This window comes from Neofelis nebulosa, chromosome 8 (genome assembly GCF_028018385.1).
Source record: "Neofelis nebulosa isolate mNeoNeb1 chromosome 8, mNeoNeb1.pri, whole genome shotgun sequence".
Taxonomy (NCBI): Eukaryota; Metazoa; Chordata; class Mammalia; order Carnivora; family Felidae; genus Neofelis; species Neofelis nebulosa.
In genome coordinates this window covers 39,589,428-39,614,093 of record NC_080789.1, presented here as the reverse complement: position 1 = coordinate 39,614,093, position 24,666 = coordinate 39,589,428, and the positions used below count along the sequence as shown (strand labels likewise).

Sequence of the window (24,666 nt, the reverse complement as noted above, 5' to 3'; positions counted from 1 at the left end):
TTTGCAGTGAAGACAAAAATGGTCCACTAGTCACATCTTTTGCCCAGCATGAACAGATAAGGCAATGATTCATCATCTTACTTGTTCACTGCTTTATAGACTAACTTTTTATGAAAGAAATCAAAGACCATAGTAGCTGGTTGCCTTTTTGAATTGCTAATGACCTTACTTTTGGTATATATCGTTCTTAGTGATCCCTGGAAAACTAGGAGGCTTTGAATTTTTTCTTCTACAAATAAATGATTTTAAGAGTTTACTTAGGAAATTAACTTTTTAACTTAAAATATGAATGAAATATTATTTTATATCCTTAGTAACCACTTTTACCCAAAACCAAAGCAACACAATTTGATGGACTTAAACACACAGATTTCAAACTAACCTCAGCCAACAATCCGATAGTGTAATTAAGTGTCCCCCATGAACCAAAAAGATCTGAATGCAGATTTAGTGACTGTACAGTTGCGGAATACTTAAACACAGGGAACTGTGAGATTTCATAGCTATCAATACTACAACTACCGTCTGTTCATAATATTACAACTTTCATATCCTAATTAAGGAAACAAATGGTTTCACAAATAGTACTCTTACAATATTTCCCTATATTTTTCATTTTAAAATTATAGAAAAGTGTTAGTAGTTAAAATAACCTATAGGGGCGCCTGGGTGGCGCAGTCGGTTAAGCGTCCGACTTCAGCCAGGTCACGATCTCGCGGTCCGTGAGTTCGAGCCCCGCGTCGGGCTCTGGGCTGATGGCTCGAAGCCTGGAGCCTGTTTCCGATTCTGTGTCTCCCTCTCTCTCTGCCCCTCCCCCGTTCATGCTCTGTCTCTCTCTGTCCCAAAAATAAATAAAAAACGTTGAAAAAAAATTAAAAAAAAAAATAACCTATAGTCCTACCACTTCCTTTAATATGTGAGGTAAAATTAAGTCCCCCAACTAGTCCTTCTAATCCCTTCCCATTCACAAAGAGTTAATTGCCTCAAGGAAACAGTTTGAAATTTCATCTATAGATTTTTCTTTTCTGCTTTATATAAATCATACTCACATAAATATGTGCATTTTGAAAAAAATGGAATAATATCAAACATATTCTGTACTATTTTTTCACCCAACAACATACAACACAGATCCTTCCAGATGACTACACTACGTAGAGACTGCACTACGTAGAGATGTGCCATTACTTTTACTAGGTGCTTAGCACCCCTTGGTGTGGATGTATGATTATATATTTAATAACCCCCTTATAAACACAATTCTAAGAGGAAAGCTACTTAATTTCAAAGGACTTAAACTAAATAGAAGAATGATGTATTCCTGGATAGGAATATAATATGATAATGATGTCAGTTCCTCCCAAGTTGTTATTAAATGCCATAAATGGAAGTAAGACAACTACCTGCTTTCTTTTTGGAAGAAAGCAGATAAGGCATTAATATCCCTGTAATACAAAGAAGTCCTAGAGCTTCAAAAAGAGGGGGGAAATTGGGGGAAATTTCCCATTTTTTTAATGTTCCTGAAATTTTCGTGTTGCTGCTTCTATTACTGGCTCCTGTTGCCACAAGCTAAAATATTACATTTATACAGTCTCATCATGCCTCCAAATAAGAAAGGATTTTAAAGTAAGATGCAATTACCCTCAGTTCAAAACCTAAAAATGCGTTGCTTAAAAAGACAACCTCAATTGATTGCAAAGAGCACAAAAAGTAAATCAGGTCATTAGCTTGTAGATTTTCAGATTTTCATCAGCTATATTTGCAGGAGTTTGAATCCATTAAAATACTCAATCCAGTGGCATTATTTTGATACTAAGTTGAAAGTATTAGAGTCACTAAAGTCAAAATAAAAATGTATACCTTTACAAAAGTCAAAGCCAACATTTAAGAGAATTTCTCAACTTTGTAAAACTACTTAAAATTTGAGAGCTGTATATAAAAGCTGCAATTCCGAGTGTGGTTTTGATTTGTATTTCCCTGATGAGGAGCGACGTTGAACATCTTTAAACCACACTCAGATACCACCTCACGCCAGTCAGAGTGGCCAAAATGAAGAAATCAGGAGACTATAGATGCTGGAGAGGATGTGGAGAGACGGGAACCCTCTTGCACTGTTGGTGGGAATGCAAATTGGTGCAGCCGCTCTGGAAAGCAGTGTGGAGGTTCCTCAGAAAATTAAAAATAGACCTACCCTATGACCCAGCAATAGCACTGCTAGGAATTTATCCAAGGGATACAGGAGTACTGATGCATAGGGGCACTTGTACCCCAATGTTTATAGCAGCACTCTCAACAATCGCCAAATTATGGAAAGAGCCTAAATGTCCATCAACTGATGAATGGATAAAGAAATTGTGGTTTATATACACAATGGAATACTACGTGGCAATGAGAAAGAATGAAATATGGCCTTTTGTAGCAACGTGGATGGAACTGGAGAGTGTGATGCTAAGTGAAATAAGCCATACAGAGAAAGACAGATACCATATGGTTTCACTCTTATGTGGATCCTGAGAAACGTAACAGAAACCCATGGGGGAGGGGAAGGGAAAAAAAAAAAAAAAAAAGAGGTTAGAGTGGGAGAGAGCCAAAGCATAAGAGACTGTTAAAAACTGAGAACAAACTGAGGGTTGATGGGGGGTGGGAGGGAGGGCAGGGTGGGTGATGGGTATTGAGGAGGGCACCTTTTGGGATGAGCACTGGGTGTTGTATGGAAACCAATTTGACAGTAAATTTCATATATTAAAAAAAATAAATAAATAAATAAAATGGACTTAACTTGAAAAAAAAAAAAAAAAGCTGCAATTCCAAGTGTATATTTAGAAAATAATCTTTAAAAATACTCCTGAATTTTGTAGTACCTTCTTTGCATGCAGTGAAAACATGATAAATGAAACTAGCCTAAAGAGTTTATTATATTACAATGAAGCAGTAGTTTACTATAATTAGAAATCTATTTTAATCTTAACTGAAAGATGTGTTCATGTTTTATAGGAGAATTTCACTAAAATTTTTAAAAAATAGTCTAGTGGCAGAGATTTTAAAAGAGGCAGCGAATGCTTATGAATTATGCAAGTCTGAACTTTCATTTTAATAACTTCATTAAAATATGAAAACCTTAAAAGCCTCCCAACAGGAATTTAACTTTACAGAAATGCTTTATACATGCCCTGACCTTGCCAAAAGGCATGCCTAAGGCATGATTTAACCGTTATTACAGGGCAAAGCCTAATAATAAATACCTATCTGAAAATGCCAGTATTTGTCCTTGGCTGCTTGGCCTCCAGTAGAGTTGCAACTCGGCCATAAACAGACCCTCTCCTGTGAGAACAGCAGGATGCAGCAGCCAGGGAACAGCAACTAGAGTTGGAAAACCTAACCTTTCTGATCCTTGTCTGTTCATCTACACAATTGGGGTATCAAGGACAGCAACGCTGTTGCCTAAGCAAATGAAGTAATATCAGATGGAAACTAAGTTGACAGCACTGTACCAATGATTATTTCTAAGCCAAAAGACAGTTCTGGGTTAACTATTTTCCTCACCATATCCTGGTTCCTAGAAAATATGTTTCTACATGGCTAAATGTTCCATGTGTTTAAAGAATGCATCCCCATTATTTGGATGGCAGTCATCTGCTTAGGCTAACTTAACCTAGGAGAACATCCTAAGGCTAACCAGAAAACTCTGCTTCTCCTTTCTGTTATTTGGCCACAAGACCCAGCTTATTTTATAAGAAATAAAACCAAAAGTATATTTCTCAGGTAGTATATTGCTACCACCTTCAATTCCTTAAGTCATTTATTGGAATATTCTAAGATACCAGAATTGTCTTCCAAGTGGTTCTTCATAACCAGCCCAAGATAAACACAGCTAATTGGGCCAACAAATAGGAATAAAGAGGAAGAACAAGGCCTCAGACATCCTAATTATCAAGTTAATGCCTGGTTGCTAGACAAGCTCTCCTTCTTTCTAAAATGAAACATCAGAAGATGCAAACCGCTGTTGCTATGCTGATTTGACTGTAACTGGCAGGGCCTGGCCCCAAAGCAACCCTCACCCCCAGCCCCGCTGGTCTTTCCAAATAATGGCGACCTGGCTAATGAATACCCTACTTGAATACAATAGGAGTCTGCATTCATCATCCACTGTTGCTGCTTAATTCAATGATGAGGATTCCAACTTTCTCTTGCTCTATAAATTCTCAAATCTCCACAAATAATACCAACACCAAAAACAAGAGAAGTAACCATGTGCACTCCCAAACCCTTGCAGTCCTTGGACTCTCTCTTCAGCTTGTTTTCCTCCAGCTGAAATTTCCCTTTCTGTTTCAAACACATCCCCAGACTATGCCCAGCCTGGCATGTTAAAAAATGGAAAACTGGTTGGATTATCCATCTACTCTTCAGTCTTCACCTTAAATCAAGTGAGTTGCTCCAATACCCAATATGAAAAGCAGCTCATTTAAAATCCTCTCAAAGAACTAGGTGAGAAATGCAAAAAAAAAACAAAACAAAACAAAAAAAACACACACACAAAAAAAACAAAAACAATGAACAAACAACAACAACAACAAACTGTTGTGTATTGTGTATTGTCCTACACATGGAGGATCCCTCTGTGCTACTCTGGCTTGCTAGTTAAGTAAGTGCTAACTATGTCCACACTGGTAGTGTTGAACTGGGCCTCTCTCAAACCAGCCACCCTGACCCAAGGTTACTTAAACCAATTGCTTAGGAAACATTTTCTGTGAAGCTACGAACCTGAAGACTATCTACGTTCCAGACTCCAGGGATCAAAATGTCAGAGCTTTACAGGATCCTAAGACAGATATGAGTATGAAACTAGGACATATATTCCAGCCTGACTCTGAAGTTGAAAAAACTCTCCATAAACATATTGCAACCAGGGCTACTTCTATTTTTTTTTTTAAATAAAAGGGATCTTCAGTTATCCTGCAATAAAATCCAACAAAACAAAATTAAAGTATTTTGGAAGTTTAGCTCAAAACTAAAGAAAATACTATCCTCAAACCAAATTCTATCAATCTATGTATATTTAAAATCAATTTGCCCACACACAATTATAACATAGACTTTGATTCTTATAACTGCCACTTGAATTTTTTAAAAATCTAAATTAGTTCAGCCATCTTTCATGTTGTAAGAATAACTAATAATTCAAATTACTAGAACGTACTATTTACTTGTAAGCAAACTACAGGAATAGGATATATATATATATATATAGAGAGAGAGAGAGAGAGAGAGATATAGATATAGATATAGATATAGATATAGATATAGATATAGATATAGATATAGATATAGATATAGATGATATAGATATAGATATATCTTGAGTGGGTCAATGAGCAAAAAGACATTTCTTTGTATTTCTGTTCCACTACTATGGTGTGGGTGGTTCTTGTCATTGCCCAACTTCCCATTTAAATTTCAAAATGATTTCATCAGAAATGTGAAACAGCAGTGAAATCTTATTACCAACTGAGATTATTCATTTCAAAGATGACACTCTGGCAACAGAGCTTCTATACCCGACCCTGAGAAGCCTGGAATATCGAACTCGTTTCTGGAAACACACTTAAGAGGACAGACATTGGCTTTCTGAAGCAAATCCTGAGAGAAATCGGGGTCATGCAGATGGCAGATACAGTGTCACTTGAGGGACTGTTCAAAGAATTGGAGCTGGTAAGGCTACCGAAGAGAAGATTTAGAGGACACAATAGCTGACTGCCAACTTGTGGAGGAAGAAGTGAACTCACTCTTGTTAACTGCAGAGATCTGAACTGCGATTATTGGGAATAAGCAATGGAGATCCATAATGGGTTCTTTCAATTTCAGTGCCTAAGCAGAGGCTAGCAGCGGGCTTAGCAGATGTACTAGGTTGGGATGGTGCCCTACTGAGCCCATAGGTTATACGACCAACTTGATAAATACCTGGAATCTCCCAAGACTGTCTCATTCTAGGTGAGAACTGAAACTCTAAAAGATCACGCCCAGCTTGAAGCTAATATGAGTACAGGGGAGAGCACAAAGCCACAGTCATCCCCCTATGAGCCATTATTTTATTCTTACTCCTTTAAAAAAAAATAAGGGTGAAAGACTACTCACGATGATAAAGAGCTCTCATCTAGTCAATGCTTTAGTTCTTATTTAATCCTAATCATAATCCCATGAGGCCAATATTATCCCCAAATGCAAATGAGAAAACGAAGCCTTGGAAAAGTTAAGGGACTTGATCAAGGTCACAGAGTGGATAAATGGCAGGTCTCCGCTGCTCACTCCAGCTGTGTCTGTTACCTAAGCCTATCTGCTTATCCACTACATTCCACTGTCTAGACTGTGCAAACTGTAATTTCAATTGGCCATAATCCCCAAACCATAGAAACCTCAACCCTAGAAGATAATAAATGCTTTTAAGCTGCAGAATGATCGTCCGTTGACTCACAATTAATACCCTCTATAGATTATTTTGACAAAGTAACAATATCCAACTGTGCATGCAAATGCCAACACATGAAATCCCTGTGACTTCGCAGATAAACAGCAAATGCCCTAATGAGCAAAAAAAAGAAAAAAAAACTGCTCTTTATTCATTTTCGTCAGTGTTTCTTATTTCTGCTGAAAAATAATGCCCAGAAGGAATCAGTGTTCTTTTCAACAAGTTAAAAAAAAAAAAAAATGGTTAGTGTTTACACGTTTACATAATACAAAAAAGACTGGCCAGGCAACAGTGAGCTGTGGCTTCCCAGTGGGAAGACAATCCTATGCAGCCAGTGAGTTCCTGGGCAGTTTTAATTTACTTTTAATCATTTCAGAAGTTGTGCCTCAGAGGTATGAGCTGAAAAGCTTCACAGCATCTTGCCTTTCATTTTTTCCTTGCCCTTCCTTTTTCTGTTTGGCAGAAAGTAGCAAGCAAACAAACACCTGTGTGGAAGCAGTTTAAGTATTTGCTTGTCTAGGAACCTTCCCCAGATATCCTAGCCCCATCCTCATCACTCTGTGTTTCTTTACACTGTCCACATATTTCACTTGTTCACCAACTTGTCTTCCTTTGATTGTGTCCTATAAATGCCTTTTCTCATAATACTGGGTTCTTTAATCATCAGGGTTGCCAGGCACTCCTTTTTCTGTGTTCCCGTGGCACACTGAAGTTATCCCTTGCCATGATTTATCACACACTGTAGGTATCTGTGGCTCATTTCTCTGTGAATTCCTTTTGCCAGAGATCTGATATCAGAGATCATTTTTGTAGGGCCATCACCTAGCATTGCCTAACACACAGTAGGCCCCCATAGGGGTTGAAATTAAATGTAAACGTACTTTTCATTTATCCCCCATGTTGAGCTTATCATATGAACTGAAGTAGATTGAATTGAATTAGAACAAAGTGAACTGAATATATTAAGGCATTAGTATGTTACAATAAAGTTATCCAGATTATATTTATAGACAAATTGATTAACACACTCTGGCTATGATGTTGTGTGAGTCTAAGGATCGATACCTCCTAGCATTACCTATTATGTTACCACAGAAAGGGCAGTAATCTTTAAAATGAAGCCTACAGACACCTGGCTGGCTCAGTCAGTGGAGCATGTGACTCTTGATCTTGGGGTTGTAAATTCAAGCCCCATGTTGTATGTAGAGATTACTTAAAAATAAAATCTTTAAAAAATAAAAAATAAAAAATAAAGGGGGCACCTGGGTGGCTTAGTCAGTTAAGCATCCAGCTTCAGCTTAGGTCACGATCTCATTGTTTGTGAGCTCGAGCCCTTCACAGAGCCCACTTTGGATCCTCTGTCCCCCTCTCTCTCTGCCCCTCCCTTACTTGCTCAGGTGTGCTCGCTCGCTCTCTCAAAAATAAAAACATCGTAAAAATAAATAAAAAATAAAATAAAATAAAATAAAGCCTAAAATAGATCATCAATTTTACCTTAAATCATGACTGACCCAGAGCTCACTCTAGAAGTCCGAGAGATGCCAGCTCTGCCATGGTCTTATTTTTCACTTGTGTGAAATAAATGTGCATTATCAAGTTTTCAAGCCACAGTTGTTGTTTTCCAGGAATCACTCTAAGTAAGCAACATGCTCATTTCATGAGGAATTAGTTTGGTTACAATTAAATAATATAATCCATACATCCGTATAATTTGTGTCCCATAAACTGCAATATATAGCAAAACACAGAGCAAACAAAGCAGGGAGAGCCCCTCAGCTACACCAGCCTCCACTCTGCTGCTCCCACGTCTCCCTCCGGAACCCAAGTGTATGAATCATGCCCAAACGAGGACAGCACTTTGGCGCTGTACCTCAAATCTTAGTAAATCTCTAGTTATTTTTGTTCTTCTAAAAGTAAATAGAAGTTCCTAATATTTTCTTCTCCATGGGGAGCATCTAACTCCATACTGGAGACCACAAAGAACTAAAGTTTTCTAGTTTGTAAATCAAAATCTGCCAGGCAGCCTGTATTTTCCTTGGTCTTACCTCAGATTGAAACAATGTGATATAATTTTCTATTTTCCTTCCTTTAAAAAAAGTCAATTCTTCATTAACCCAGAAAAACATGGCACATTGTAGTTTACCAAGGTGGTGTGTGATCTTTATGTAAAAATGGTATGTTCCAATAAATGCTACAACTGTTCATAAATTCCAGAGATAACACCATAATTTAAAATCATACATGTAAAGAGAGTGTAAAGCCAGGTTGGCCAGGTCTCACAGTGTCACACAAAGAATAAGAATGGCTGGATGTTTAGCCTGTAAAAGAGAAGACTGTGGGTGGCAAAAGAGCTGTTACAAGTATTTCAAGAACTGTCCTAGGGACAGAAGTATGAAGTCATGTGCTCACCAAGTATGTATCAAACACCTACCTGCTAAGTATCCTAGTCAGCTAGGACCTGGAGATAGAAAGATGAATAACATGTGATGCCTGCCTTCAAGGAAGCTCAGAGCCAGGTCAGGGAGAGCCACTTAGAAGTACCGTATGTGATTTAGATTGAGAGTTCACAACTTTTTTTTCTGTAGAGGATCAGAGAGTAAATATTTTAGGCTTTGCAGGCCTCAAGGTCTCTTACAACTATTAAATCCTGTCCTTGTAACATGCAAACAGCCATGGACACTACATAAAGAATAAATGTGGCTGTTCTGATAAAACTTTATTTGTGGACACTGACATTTGAATTTCATATAGTTTCACATCTCATAGATTATTCTTTTGATTCCCCCCTCAACCTTTAAAAATCTAAAAACCTTGTCCCATGCCCACATAAACATGAAGCAGCCAGGTTTTGTCTGCAGTCAGTAATCCGCTGAGGTCTGATAAAGACTGATAGCAATTTGCTGGAACTCAGAGGCAGGGTAGGTAACCCCAGCTGGGGGGCAGGGAGGGGGGTTGGGGGAAGGATCATGGAGGCTTGCTGGAGAAATAACCCAGTAAAGGAGTATACAGCTCAAGAGGGCAGGCCGAAGAACAATATAAACAAAGGCACAGCTTTTTGAAGCAGACTGGGGAGTACAGATGGCCCACAAGCAACATAGTTACAGTGATAAAGGGTGAGCAAGGATGTCACAGAGACAGGTGGGGCCAGATCAAGGAAACTGAACTTTATGCTCTGGACGCAGGAAGTAGCCATTAAGAGGTTTAAGCAGGGAGTTCTCATTGGAATGGTCCAGGGGTACAGGTCTCCAGAATGGCAATTCTAGTCCCGGCTGTGGAGTCAGTCTGACGTGTGTTAGGATCCCAGTTCTGCCACACATCAAGCATATGACCTCCAACCAATGTCTTGTCCTATCTAGAGTTCAGTCCCCCTCATCTGAAAACCAAAGACAGTCCCTTACTGAGCATTTGTTTTTCTTCATTATTGCACTGTTTGCTTCCCTTATTGCACACAGTGTCACACCGGTAATGAGTTTCATCACTGACTTGTCGTTTGATGCCCCTTCTAGCTTGCAGGAACCTAGCCTCACCTATGTACATCAAGCGCCTAGCATGGAGTCTGATGGAGCAGGCACTCCAAAGTAGTTAAGGAAGAAATAAAAAAAATAAAGCCAACATTCTCCCACTTTATCATTCTATCAGTGTCCATACTTGCTTATTTTGCTAAGATAAATACACTGCATCATTATTTCAAACGAGGATCAAAAGCATGGAGAGAAAAAATGATCTCTATGAAACTATCTATAATAACTTTATTTTCCTGAAAGCGTTACAATTACTTTATATTTTGGTACATGGCTTTTTCCCCCTTCTTCCAGTGATGCATTTCCCTCAAGAAATTTTTCTTAGGGCGCCTGGGTGGTTCAGTCGATTAAGCATTCCACTTCAGCTCAGGTCATGATCTAGCAGTTCACAAGTTCAAGCCCCACATCAGGCTCTGTGCTGACAGCTCAGAGTCTGTAGCCTGCTTCGGATTCTATGTCTCCCTCGCTCTCTGCCCCTCCCCTGCTCATACTCTGTCTCTCTCTCTCTCCCAAAAATAAATAAAACACTTTTTTAAAGAGAAATTTTCTTTCTCAAAATAGGCAATTTCTGGTTTATATTGCACTAAACTTAAAGTGAAGCAAAATCTTTCCAATGAAAAATTCATCAGGCTAACTTTATAACTTAAATTGAGACCTAGGATTTCATGGGCCATTTCATGAATGGCCCACAAATGACTGTGTTCTTTTCTGTGTAAATTGCCAAAAGACCTTCATATTTTACTATCTAATATCACATCACATTAAAAATTGTGCAAATATGAATTATCTCATCACAAGATTTCTAGGACTCTTGTTCCAGGGCAAACCAAAAAGCGACAAAATCCATGTTGATTTTTAGCTCAAATTGCTCCTTATTGTTCAATTTCATTCATTCATTTTAATACATGTCTAGTGAACACCTATGTGATGCATTCTTAAATCTTTCCTTTTGGAGAGATTCATGTAGCATGTTTTTTACACACTTAAGTCTAGCCTGCCTCGTTTCCGTAGTGTACTGATTATCACGTTCGCCTCACACTTAAGTCTAAATAGCTTAAGTCGGGGCGCCTGGGTGGCGCAGTCGGTTAAGCGTCCGACTTCAGCCAGGTCACGATCTCGCGGTCCGTGAGTTCGAGCCCCGCGTCAGGCTCTGGGCCGATGGCTCGGAGCCTGGAGCCTGTTTCCGATTCTGTGTCTCCCTCTCTCTCTGCCCCTCCCCCGTTCATGCTCTGTCTCTCTCTGTCCCAAAAATAAATAAAAAATGTTGAAAAAAAAAAAATTAAAAAAATAAATAAATAAATAAATAAATAGCTTAAGTCTTACCCATTTTTCTTATGATGTGTATGGGTAACGATGGCCTCCATGGAGAAAGCCTATCAATGCCAAGGATAGAATAAAAATAGAGCAATTCGTAAGACTATATTTAAATCATGAATTTTAAATAGTAACATCAGTTTTCATCATCCTTCTAGTTTCCAAGAAATCCTATCTGCCTCCTGAAATCTAACCTCATTTACTTATGACAGAATTGCTTTTGAGAGTTCAGATGTTAGCCACATTACCATTGTTGTATAAACAACTTAGTTCCTGTTCTCCCTTTGGGTTTTACAATCTTTTAAGACTGATTATAAATTGAGAATATCCAGGATGCTAAAATGATATACAATTTACTCAACACACCAAATATGTTATTTAGAAAAGCCCTGTCATTTTCTAAGGAGTGCTTATAATTACGTTCCAACACATATTTTGTCACCACTCCAGTCTCAAAATTAAACAGGAGATAGTGTACATGAGAAAACAGTTTAATTATATTTCTGAAAAAGTTCTTTCCAGGAAAGCTCTATGCAAAGGTGAGGAGATCCCCTGGGATTTTTTAAATTTTAATTTGCAATTACTAATTTGTTCAAAGAAGAGGGGATATATTTATTTAGGACCACAAATATATAGTATATGAATAAATGTATATTGTACAAGTATTCAAATATGTTTATGATATATGTATTCTCTGATATGTATTCTGGATTTTATCCAAAATCCTGAGGATGGCTTTGCATTTTAGTGAAATCCGCACAGTACATACAAGATTTAGAGACATAACATTCAAGCAAGCACATAGTACATAAAGATAGCTGTTGAATCCATTAGGAACAATTCTAATCTAGTGTTTGTTACCCCTTCCCCTTTTTTCCTTGATATGTTTATGTGTTCATCAATTTAAGAGGTAGAGCACACCTACTATGTACTAGGCTGTTCTGGAGGCTAAAGATACAGCAGTGAATAAAATAGGCAGTCCTCCAACATGGACTGATATTCTGGAGGGGCATAAAGACACTAAACAAGGTGAGTAAAATATAAAGTGTGTTACATAGTAAGTGTCTAGGACAAAAATGAAGCAGGACATTTATGAAGAGTGGTCAGATTCTGGATATATTTTGGAGAACCAACAGGATTTGCCTCTGACAATGAAAGAGATCAGGGAGCCAAAGATGGGTACATCAGTTTTGGCATGAGCAATAGCAAGAACACAGTCGCTCAACACTGGGTGGGGAAATCTGCAATACGCCAGGTTTGGGGAGAATGGATAGTATGGGCTACCTTTGGAACATCCTTAATTTATGATACCAATTAGGAAAGCAAATGGAAATACCCAGTTCATAGTTAACTAAGCTTAAAACTTTATTTTATTCAACTTTTTAGCCTAACATGGAAAATTGCCTTTTTTTCTTCATCTAAGCCATGATGAGGTATATGTGTTCATCATACCGAGTACATTTGAAAGCTGTTGACTAAGGTACCTTTCTCACTTTTTTTCTTTCCTTCTCTCATTTAGTCTTCATGTTATTTAATCCTTAACTATGTAAAACACAGGACATAAACCATGCAATTTACTCTCATCCTCACTTTTAATCCTCACCTTAGATTTGTATTCCTTCTTTATGCTATACATCATACAAAAAATACTTGTCTCCTCAGATTATCACACTCCTATTTCCTCTCTTACAAACCTTTCCTTCAACTAACCAGAAGATACTCAAGGCTTAATACCTTTACAGAATCCTTCTAATCCAACCCCAATTTACTGATATCTGTCTTTCTCCAGGACAGGTCTAGAAATATCCCACGTATGACATAGTTTATAAAATCTTCTACTGCTCTAGAATTTGACACATAAATTACAAACTCTCAACACTCCAAAAGAAAAATAGTCTATTGAAAATCATTCTTTTGGTTCTTCCTACTCAAGCTGGATTTCATATCCTATTTGCAGAATATAGAGAAATGAATTTGTAAAGAAAAAAATTTTTAATCAATTGATGATTATTAGTTTAGTGGCCTCATAGACTTCTACATTAAAAGCAAGTCTGAATAACAGCAATCCTTCTCAAATCTTATCCTCCCCCAAAAAACAAACAAAACAAAACAAAACAAACCAAGAGGAGAGAAAACTCCTAGACTCATTTTACAAGCATCATCCCGGAAAATGACACTGGTAGAAAAGAAAACCATAGGCCATTAGCCCTGATGAATATAATGTAAAAGTTCTCAATAAAATACTAGCAAACCAAATTCAGCAGCACATTAAAAGGATTATTGACCATGATCAAGTGGGATTTATCCCTGGAATGCAAGGGTGGTTCAACATACACAAAATCAGTATGATACATCACATTAATAGAATGAAAGAAAATCATATGACCATTTCAATAGACACAGAAAAAGCTTTTAACAAAATTCAACATCTGTTCATGGTAAAAACTCCACAAATTAGGCACAGAAGGAACATATCTCAACATAATAAATTCAAGCCCAAAAGGTAACATCATATTCAATAGTAAAAGGATAAAAGCTTTTCCTCTAAGATCAGAAATAAGAGTGCCCACTCTTACCATTCCTATTCAAACTAGTATTGGAAGTCCTCGCTAGCATAATCAAGCAAGAAATAAAAAGTATCAGAATTGGAAAGGAAGTAAAATTCTATTTGCAGAGGACATGATTTCATATATAGAAAATCCTAAGGACAACCAAGAAACTGTTAGATCTAATTAATAAATTAAAGTTGAAGAATACAAAATTAACATACAAGAATCAGTAGCATTTCTATATGCTAACCCTAAGTTTTCTGAAAAAGAAATCAATTCCACTTATAATACCATCAAAAACAAAGTACTTAAGAATAAACCTAACTAAGGAAGTAAAAGAGCTCTACTCTGAAAACTACAAGACACTGATGAAAGAAATCAAAGAGGACAAATAAATGAAAAGTCATCCCATGTTCACGGATTGGAAGAATATTGTTAAAATTTCAATACCACCAAGAACTGTCCATAGATTTGATGAAATAGGTATCAAAATTCCAATGGCATTTTTTAAATAGAAATAGAAAAAAGAAACTCAACATTTATATGGAACCACAAAAGACCCCAAATAGCTAAGGAAATTCAGAGAAAGAACAAAGGAGGAGGCATCACTCTACTTGATTTCAAGCTACACTATAAATCTATAATCATCAAAACAATATGGTACTGGCATTAAAAACAGACAAATAGACTAACCCAAATAAACCCAAATATATATGGTCAACTAATATTTGACAAGGGAGCCAAAAATATTCTATGAAGAAAAGACGGTTTCCAATAAATGGTGCTGGGATAATTGGATATTCGCATGTAAAGAATGAAACTGGACTGAGGTCTTACACCATTTGCAAAAATTAACTCAAAATAGATTAAAGACTTAAGCATAAACCTGAAACCATGAAACTCCTAGAACAAAACATAGGGATAAAGCTCCTTGACTTGAGTCTTGGTAACAGTTTTTTAGATAGGGCACCTAAAGCACCACCAACAAAATAAACAAAAAATAAGTGATCTACATCAAACTAAAAAGCTTCTGTACAGTGAAAGAAACCATCAATGAAGTAAAAAGACAATCTACAGAATAAAAAAAAAAAAACCTTTTTGCAAATAGTATATCTGATAAGGTGTTAATATCCAAAACACAAGAAGAACTCATACAACTATCAAGAAACCATAACCCAAAATTTTAAGAAGTGGGCAAAGGATCTGAATAGACATTTCTCTAACGATATACACAAAGCCAAAATGTACATGAAAAGATGCTCAACATCACTAGTCATTAGGGAAATTCAAATTAAAACCACAATGAGGTATCACCTCATGCCTTTTAGAAAAGCCATCATAAAAAAGAGATAACATGTTGGTGTACACATGGTAAAAAGGGAATCTTTGTATGCTATTGGTGGAATTGTAAATTATCACAGCCCCTATGGAGTACAGTATGGAGGACCCTCAAAAACTTAAAAATAGAACTACCATATGATCTAGGAATTCCACTTCTGGAAATATATCCAAAGGAAATGAAAACATTAACTCAAAAAGATATTTGCACCTGCATGCTTATAGCAGCATTATTTACAATAACCAAGACATCAAAACAACCTAAATGTCCATGTATGGATGAATGGATAAAGTTGTTAGACACATACGTGCACATGCATGAATACACACACACACACACACACACACACACACACACACACACACAAATGGAATATTATACAGCCATAAAAATGAGGAAATCTCACCATGTGCAACAACATAGATGGGGCTTGAAAGCATTATGCTAAGTGAAGTAAGAGAAAGATATTATCTCACTTATACATGAAATCTTAATAACAACAGCAAAAACACCACCACCAGCAAAACTCCTAGAAAAAGAGATCAGACTTGTTATAGGGGCTGGGGAATTGGAGGAGTGTTGTTAAACGGTACAGACTTCCAGTTATAAAATAGGTGAGTACTAGTGGTATTATATACAATATGATGACTGTAGCTAATACTGGTATATGATATGTAGGAAAGTTGAGAGTAAATCCTCTCACAACAAGAATACTTTCTTTTCTTCTTTCCTTTTTATCTATAGGAAAAGATAAATGTGAGCTGAATCTATTATAGTAATCATTTCACAATTTATGTAAATCAAACCATCCTGCTGCATACCTTAAACTTATATAGTGTTATGTCATTTACTTTTCAAGAAAACTGGAGGGGAAAAAAGGCAAGTCTCAGTTCTGATTAGTCAGTTATTTTCATGCCATTCTAAAGAACCACTTTTGAAGGTCAAAAGCACAATTTACTAACCCCAGTGGGTATAAAAAACAAAACATGACTTCGAGTTGGGCAAATGCCTTTAATGAGATGCTAGCATTAAATTATGAACTCATGCCAAGAACAAAAGCATAAATATTGGAATCCAGATCAACAGTGACTAACCCAAGAAACATGCTGGATTGCCCACAGGCTGATCCAAACTAAATGCCTCACTTCGGGAATTATTAAATATCGTAACTAAAAATGGTTATTAGATGAATGTACTGCCCAAATTGGGAAAGCTCTTACATCATCAATTACTTGCATACAGACCCTAAGAGATTTGTGGAAGTCATGAGAGTGACTTCCTAACTTAATACAAAAATGGATATGTTTGTCATACTCAATGGTGAAAAAGTGAGAACTTCCTGTAAGGTCAAGAACAAGACAAGGATGTCCATGCTCACCACTTTTAGTCAACATAGTACTGGAAGTCCTAGCCACAACAGTAAGACAACAAAGAAATAAAAGGCCCCCAAAATGGTAAGAAAGAAGTAAAACTCTGACTATATGCAGATGACATGATATTATATATAGAAAATTCTAAAGAACCCACCAAAAAATTACTAGAACTGGTAGGTGAATTCAGTAGTCACAGGATTCAAAGATCAATGTAAATCTGTTGCATTCCTATACACTAATAATGAAGTAGCAGAAAGTTAAATTAAGAAAACATTCCCACTTATAACTGCACCAAAAACAATAAAATATCAGGGAATAAACCTAACCAAGGAGGTAAAAGACCTCTACCCCGAAAACTATAAAACTCAAGTTGATGAGTTGATGAAAGAAACTCAAGATGACACAAAAAAAGGAAAAGACATTCCATGCTCATGGATTGGAAGAACAAATATTGTTAGAATGTCTATAGTATGCAAAGCAACCTACAGATTTAATGCAATCCCTAACAAAACACCTACAGCATTTTTTAATGTTTATTTGAGAGAGAGAGAGAGAGGGAAAGGGAGAGACAGAGAGACAGTGTACAAGTGGGGGAAGGGCAGAGAGGGAGAGACACGCAGAATCCAAAGCAGGTTCCAGGCTCTGAGCTGTCAGCATAGAGCCCAACATGGGGCTTGAACTCACGAACTGTGAGATCGTGACCTGAGCCAAAGTCAGACGCTTAACTGACTGAGCCACCCAAGTGCCCCAACCTACAGAATTTTTGACAGAACTAGAACAAACAATCCTAAAATTTGTGTGGAACCACAAAAGACTTCAAATAGCCAAAGCAATCTTGAAAAACTAAACTGGAGGTATCACAATTCTAGATTAAGTTACAGTACAAAGCAGTACTAATTAAGACAGTATGGTACTGGCATACAAATGGATACATAGATCCATGGAATAGAACAGAAAACCTGGAAATAAACTCACAATTATATGGTCAATTAATCTTTAACAAAGGAGGAAAGAATATACAATGGGAAAAAGACAATCTCTTCAAGAAATGGTGCTGGGAAAACTGGACAGCAAAATGCAAAAGAATGAAACTGGACCACTTTCTTACACCATACACCAAAATAAACTCAAAATGGATTAAACACTAAAAGTGATACCTGAAACCATAAAGATCCTTGAACACAGCACAGGCAGTAATCTCTCAGACATCAGCCATAACAACATTTTTCTAAATAGGTCTCCTGAGGCAAGCGAAATAAAAGCACAAATAAACTATAGGGACCACATAAAAATAAAAAGCCTCTACACAGTGAAGGAAACAATCAGCTAAATGACAACCTACAGAATGGGAGAAGATATTTGCAAATGACCTATCCAATAAAGGGTTAGTATCCAATATATATTGGATATATATATCCATATATATATATATATATATATATATATATATATATATATATAGAACTGATACAACTCAATACCCCCAAACAGATAATCCAATTAAAAATGGGCAGAGGACATGAACAGACATTTCTCCAAAGAAGACATACAGATGGCCAACAGACACATGAAAAGATGTTCAACCTCACTCATCAGAACAATGCAAATCAAAACCAGCTCACATCTGGAAGAACGGCTAACATCAACATAAGAAACAAGAGATGTTGGCGAAGACGTGGAGAAAAAGGAATCCCAGTTTGGTGGGAATGCAAACTGGTGCAGCCACTATGGAAAACAGAATGGACTTTCCTCAAAAAATTAAAAATAGAAATATCCTATGACTCAAAAATCACACTACTGGGTATTTACCCAAAAAGTATGCAAACACTAATTCAAAGGGATAAATGCACTATGTTTACTGCAGCATTATTTACAATAGCCAAACTATGGAAGCAGCCCCAATGTCCATTGATAGATGAATGGATAAAGAAGTGGTGTGTATGTATGTATGTATGTACACACATACACACACAAGGGAATATTATTCAGCCATAAAGAATGAAATGTTGCTATTTGCAAAAAACATGGATACAGCTAAACAATATAATGCTAAGTGATATAAGTTAGTCACCAAAAGATAAATACCATATAATGTCACTCATGTGTAATTAAGAAACAAAACAAGCAATCAAAGGGAAAAGAGAGAAACAGACTCTTAATTTAGAGAAAAAACTGATGGTTACCAGAGGAGAGGTGAGTGGGGAGATGGGGAAAATAAGGGATGAGTATTAAGGAGTACACTTTTCATGATAAAAAAAAAAATAAAATCTTTTAAAAAGTAGACTGGGGATTAAAAAATAGTAACTTAGAAACTCAAGAGTGCACCATTTTATGACTCTGCCAAGAAGCATAAAACCACAATGTCTATATAAGATATTATAAAAATGAATTGCCTCTCCATTTCTGAATTTGCATTGTTGGACACAAAATACTGTTTTCTATCCAACTTTTACATGTAACTTCTTCAAACTCCAATCCCAAAACTAGTGAAGATTTATTAAGGCATCAGGTTAAGGGGGAACAGGAGTATGTTTGAAGACAGGGCCTGTGTCAAAGTGTTTCTTTTCAAAATGGGAGATCAGGGATCTGTTACCTTCTAACTCCCTCCATGGGAATTTCCTCCAGAGAAAAGAAATGCATTTACTTCTAATGGCCCTATGTCTCTGACAACTTACATCCTCATTTTCAGTTCTGAGACTATGGTTTAGTAAATGGACCTCAGACCCAATAAATATATCAGTGGAGAATTTTCTAGCAAGTAAATCAAAATTCAGGCAAGAGAATGGGATATGCCTGAAGTAACAAACCGCTTATTTAATTTGGTTAGCACAGCCACCAGGAAAGGAACCTCTGTTGTTTTGTAAAACCTGTTGAAAATATTTCTGGTAATGACATGTACATTTTCAAGGAATAAAGAAAACTGGCCTTTTGAAGGCTACTCAAGGGTGCCAACTATGGTACCATTTCCAAGGAGTCCTCTAAGGACCCTGAAATACTTAAGGGTTTTGTTAATCATCTTAAAATCTCAAAAAGCACTCTAAACTACACAATAATACACTAAATCCACATAAAGCTTCCTGGTGTTTTGTAGAAAGTCTTAGTTAGCTCCAGTGTTTGGATTGGTTGAAATATTTCCAAGCTCGGTAGCAATCCCCTGGAAACCCAGGGGTTCAAACAAACCTCTCTGCTACTGTGTCTTTTGCCTCTAAATATAGTAATCACAGATGTTGGTGTACTGAATAATCATCTAATAGAACTCGAACCCTGACAAACAGGTTTACTAATACTAAGATTACCTAAAACAATAAAAAACATAACAGGGGGCGCCTGGGTGGCTCAGTCGGTTAAGCGTCTGACTTCGGCTCAGGTCACGATCTCGCAGTCCGTGAGTTCGAGCCCCGCGTCGGGCTCTGGGCTGACCGCTCAGAGCCTGGAGCCTGTTTCGGATTCTGTGTCTCCCTCTCTCTCTGCCCCTCCCCCGTTCATGCTCTGTCTCTCTCTGTCTCAAAAATAAATAAAATGTTAAAAAAAAAATTAAAAAAAAAAATAACAGTAGCTATTGAGGGTTTACTATCTTCCATTCGCTGTGCTTAACATTTTACATGAAGTATAGCATCTTATAGTCACAACAAAGCTGAGATAGGTATTATTTACCCCGTTGAAACGCTAGAAAAATAAGACTGAGGAAGCTAAATATCTTGTCAAGTTTATACCAGCGAATAAATGAGTGAACCAGTAATCTAAACCATGCCTTCTACCTCCACTTGGATCATGGTTTTTTTGTGGGCTATGTTTATTTTATTTTGGGGAGAGAAAGCACAAGTAGGGGAGGGGCAGAGAGAGAGGGAGACAGAGGACCCAAAGCAGGCTCTGCACTGACAGCAGGTAGACCAATGTGGGGCTCAAACTCACAAACCACAAGATCATGACCTGAGCCAAAGTCAGACGCCTAACCTACTGAGCCACCCAGGTGGCCTTGGATCACGTTTTCTGATGTGTGAGTCTAAACCGCCTTTCCAGAAACAATTTGACTTCTTTGGAAAACTTTCAGAATTGACCCATTTTACCTAAAAAATTCCATTTGCTAGGAAGATTAAAAATTTAACTCTAATCTTGGCCTGTCTCTCAACATTCCTTCAACTCCCCTTAAAAAAGGAAGATATAACAGCACCTGTCATTTAGATCTTTGGAGAAAATATTGACAGCAGGAACTAATTAGCATACCCTGAAAGACAGAGCTAGGAGTTCAGAAAGACTCTTTGGCAAAGATAAAGTTTGAAATGTGTTCCTAGAGCTTATCTATCCACATTTATTCCTTATTCAGTCCACCAACCGGCAAATGTCTATCACTCCTTTGTCTGTGCCAGGGGCCAAGCAAATGCTCTCCTAAAAGTGAAGGCAGCTTGTTTTACAGAACTGGAAGAAGTTTTCCTTGCAATTCCCCAAATGCAACTTTGCAAAAAAGAGGTTCTCCCCTCAAACCCACTATCTCCTAGAAACACCTACTTGTGCCTTCTTCCTTCTTGAAACCCCAGATATCCTGGTCCTGCTTGAGCAATCCCCTATGTAGAATCCCAAAGTTAGAGAAGTGTACCACGTGTCCCAGAGTGCCAAACCCACAAAATATTTGCACCAATGTGTAGTTATGCCCTGTGGTCTGGCAGAACAGAAAAAACAGCTACCTTATCCAGAGCTTGCTATGAACTAGCACTGTTCTCAACATTGGACAATCTTTGCCTCGTTTTATTCCTAGGACAAGTCTAGGAAATTTACACTATCGTTATCAACATTTCACAGCTAAGATAACTATGGCTTAAAGACCTAAGGAATCTAAAGTCCATGCCCTTAGCTATTGCACCATACTTTTTAGTTCTTGAAAAATTGAAGATCAATGGCCCGTATTAGGTTACAATACTGTTATTCTGAATTCTCTGATTTCTACTTTATAACACAGTCGATTTTTTATATAGCATGCGAGATGCATTTCTTTCGCTCTCCCCAAAGGAACCTATCTCTTTGTTCAAAGGTAAAACTGTATACCTCAACTTTGTAAAACCCTGTAGTTGAGACTGTCTCAAGTTCCCATCAAATCAGATAATTCCAATGAGATCTCCTTGAAGAACATAAATGGACCACCATGGCTACAAAGTGCAGAACAACAAAAGCCAAAGTCCAGGTAACAGATCTTCATTGAAATTCAGGAGCATATCTACAAACTTATTTCTCATCTTAGCACACAGCATGACAGGGGGTTTGAAGGATTTGAATTCTGAATTTCTGTTAGAATAACATCTGCCACGAACAAGTCCTGAATGTACTACTTGTCCCCGTAGAGAAAAATGAGGAGCTTATCATGCAGGTCTTTGTCAAGATAATGCCTACACCTGTTGTCAGGCTAAAGCTTTAGATGCTTCTGGATGGAATGCCAGGTTGGCTGTGTGCAGGTTAGGCAGCGTGGCTGAGCTACAAATTACTTGGAAGCAAGCTGATTTTAAGTTGCCATGGCAAAGAAAACGCAGACAATGAAAAGCTTTTACATTAATATTTCCCATGTCTTGTTAGGCTAGGATTGTCCGGCTGAGGGGAGCCTTTTTTTGTACTTCTGACATGAACAGATCAAATAATAAACACTAATTACAGATTAGTATAAGGATTTCTGGCTTCATCTCAGGGGTGCATATATCTGACTAGGTAATTACCTCTGACAGATAGGCTCCTTATCCTCAGTTCTCCTGTAAGAACCTATTTTATCGCCTGCTGATGAGACCACAGGGGAGAAAGGTCATGAGGCAGGTTTATAAGACCATTATAGTCGATGTGTTGAGGTGTCTAGGTACCCACCCCTGGTGAAAAAATGTTTTGTAGGGAAATGAACCAGTGGCTCTCAGTCATGGGAATTTGTTACTTCAGGGAAGTGACTGAGTGGTAATAGATGGTCGGTTCGCAGATTGAAGTGGAAGGCATTTCTTGAAAATAAGATGCCTTTACCCAGAGTGCTCTAAAAGTTACTCCCAGTACAAAGAGCAAGCTAAATTCTTTATCATACTTACATTCTCCTCCACCCGCTCATTCAGGCTCAAGTTTCTTTACAATTGTAGATAATGTTCAGAAAGTACTCTAACCTCAAGGAATTTTCAGAAATACGCAAACATGTGCTTTACTCCCTCTTACATTCTCTGGAGAAATTCGTCCTTTTCTGACACCCTAATGGACTTTGCCAGTGGTGATTCTCTCCCCTTATTATTTATTCAGACAGTTAAGAATCTATAGAAGCACCCAGAAGATTAGAGAAATCAGAGAAGTAGAAGGCTCCTAAATAAACCCCCCCCCAAATTGAGGATGTACACATGTGCTACTCTTCCAGAAATGATCCAGCTTAATAAAATGATATGGTTTCAACACTTTTCCTCTTAGCCCTATTGTGAGAATAGGGATTCAGAGGGGAAAAGTAGGTTTGAGACTATGGCAATGACCTGTACTCCCAACACCAAATAGAAATTCCTGGGTTTTGATCAAGTATGAATGTCTCAGTGCAGTCCCCTTTTTGAATTACTTAAATTCAGATATCGCAGAAATGCAAGCATTTCTAGACTGTTTATAAAACCTAAGATTTTCTCAAGGTGCCTGGGTGGCTCAATCGGTTAAGCACCAACTCTTGATTTCGGCTCAGGTCATGATCTCACGGTTTGTGAGTTCAGGCCCCGCATCAGGCTTTTCCTTGACAGTGCAGAACCTGCCTGAAATTCTGTCTCTCTCTCTCTCTCTCTCTCAAAAAACAAACATTATAAAAAGAAAAAAGAAAAAACTAAGATTTTTCTCTCAAGTAGTCTGTGGTATTTGGTATTATACACAGTATAGGTACTATACACATAGAGGATTTTCTATGAATCCTCTAAGGGAAATCTACGTATACTTAATACATCTGTTGGAGCACTTATTCCTAGCCTTGTAAAGGCCTTAATGTGCTTTGTAGTACAGATATACATATTCCCACTTTCTAACCATGCTTTTATCCTGTTCACTTAAGTACAATAGCAAAATAAATTCATATGGGACAGATGGCTATTCAAGATACCTTTATTTTTTTAATGTGCTTCTTAAAAAAGCAAAACAAGAAAATCCTTCTGCTTTTCTAACTATGCTTTATGAAAATTTTGCTGTTGTTCCTCACAGAATTGACAAGATTTAGACAAAACACACAGTGGAATGATCAGAATTTAATTAGGTTTACTTGGTATTGCAACAGCTTTCAAATTCTTTCCTCTTATGAAGGAGTGAATCCCTAGATTACAGACACATGAAAATAAAACTTAACCACAGAGAAGAATTTTTACACTGTACTTCTCATTTCTTAATCATGTAAAGCACCTGTGCCCTTCTAAAAAGGCACAAATCCCTCTTTATCTTTATTATTTTGATGAGTTCACGAGATGAATTCACCTCTAGAACACTCTAAAAATGAAATTGTGATAAATGGCCCCAGGAATATAACCTCTTCTGGATGATACTTGTGATTTGGAAATTCTCTGGGGAAACTAGAATCATGTAGAACTTATTTGTGTCCTAGTCATTCAACTAGAGTATTTACTCTCCTCTGAAGGTTCTTAATATTAAGGGTAGGCTGAGAGGTGATCATCTTAATCTAGAAGATTTTTCATAACTTGGGAAAATTGAGTTTTAGAAGCAAATTCTCCATATGCACGTTTTTATATTTCATTGGATGCTGAAGTGTACAAATCAACACAGCAACAGAAGAAAAGTTCCTAGCTTTGAAAATACCCAGCCGATTTAACGTATTATTTACCCTAATCACCTCTTAAACATAGGCTCATTGCAATTGCTAATATACAAGTTTGTGTAAAAGTCTTTATAGCATGTATTTCATAAAGTATAAACCAAAATTTATATGATTAGATTTGTTGACAAAACTCTCTGACAGCCTCTTCCATATCCAGTTCTTTAACTCATCGGTAGCAAAGACTAATTGAACAGTTTTCTAAGTGGCCTTGCATTGCCGGACCACATGGGTTACAGACAAAAATGCTATGGCATGGAGACGAAGGACTATTTTAACAAACGTTTTTGACACGCTCTCCTGGGAGATCTA

At 37.3% G+C, this 24,666-nt stretch overlaps 1 protein-coding gene across 5 annotated transcripts in view; it reads left to right on the top strand.

Annotated features, from left to right (window-relative positions):
• Positions 1 to 24,666, top strand: part of SYT1 (synaptotagmin 1) — a 558,476-nt gene that overhangs the window by 467,325 nt on the left and 66,485 nt on the right. The window lies entirely within an intron of this gene.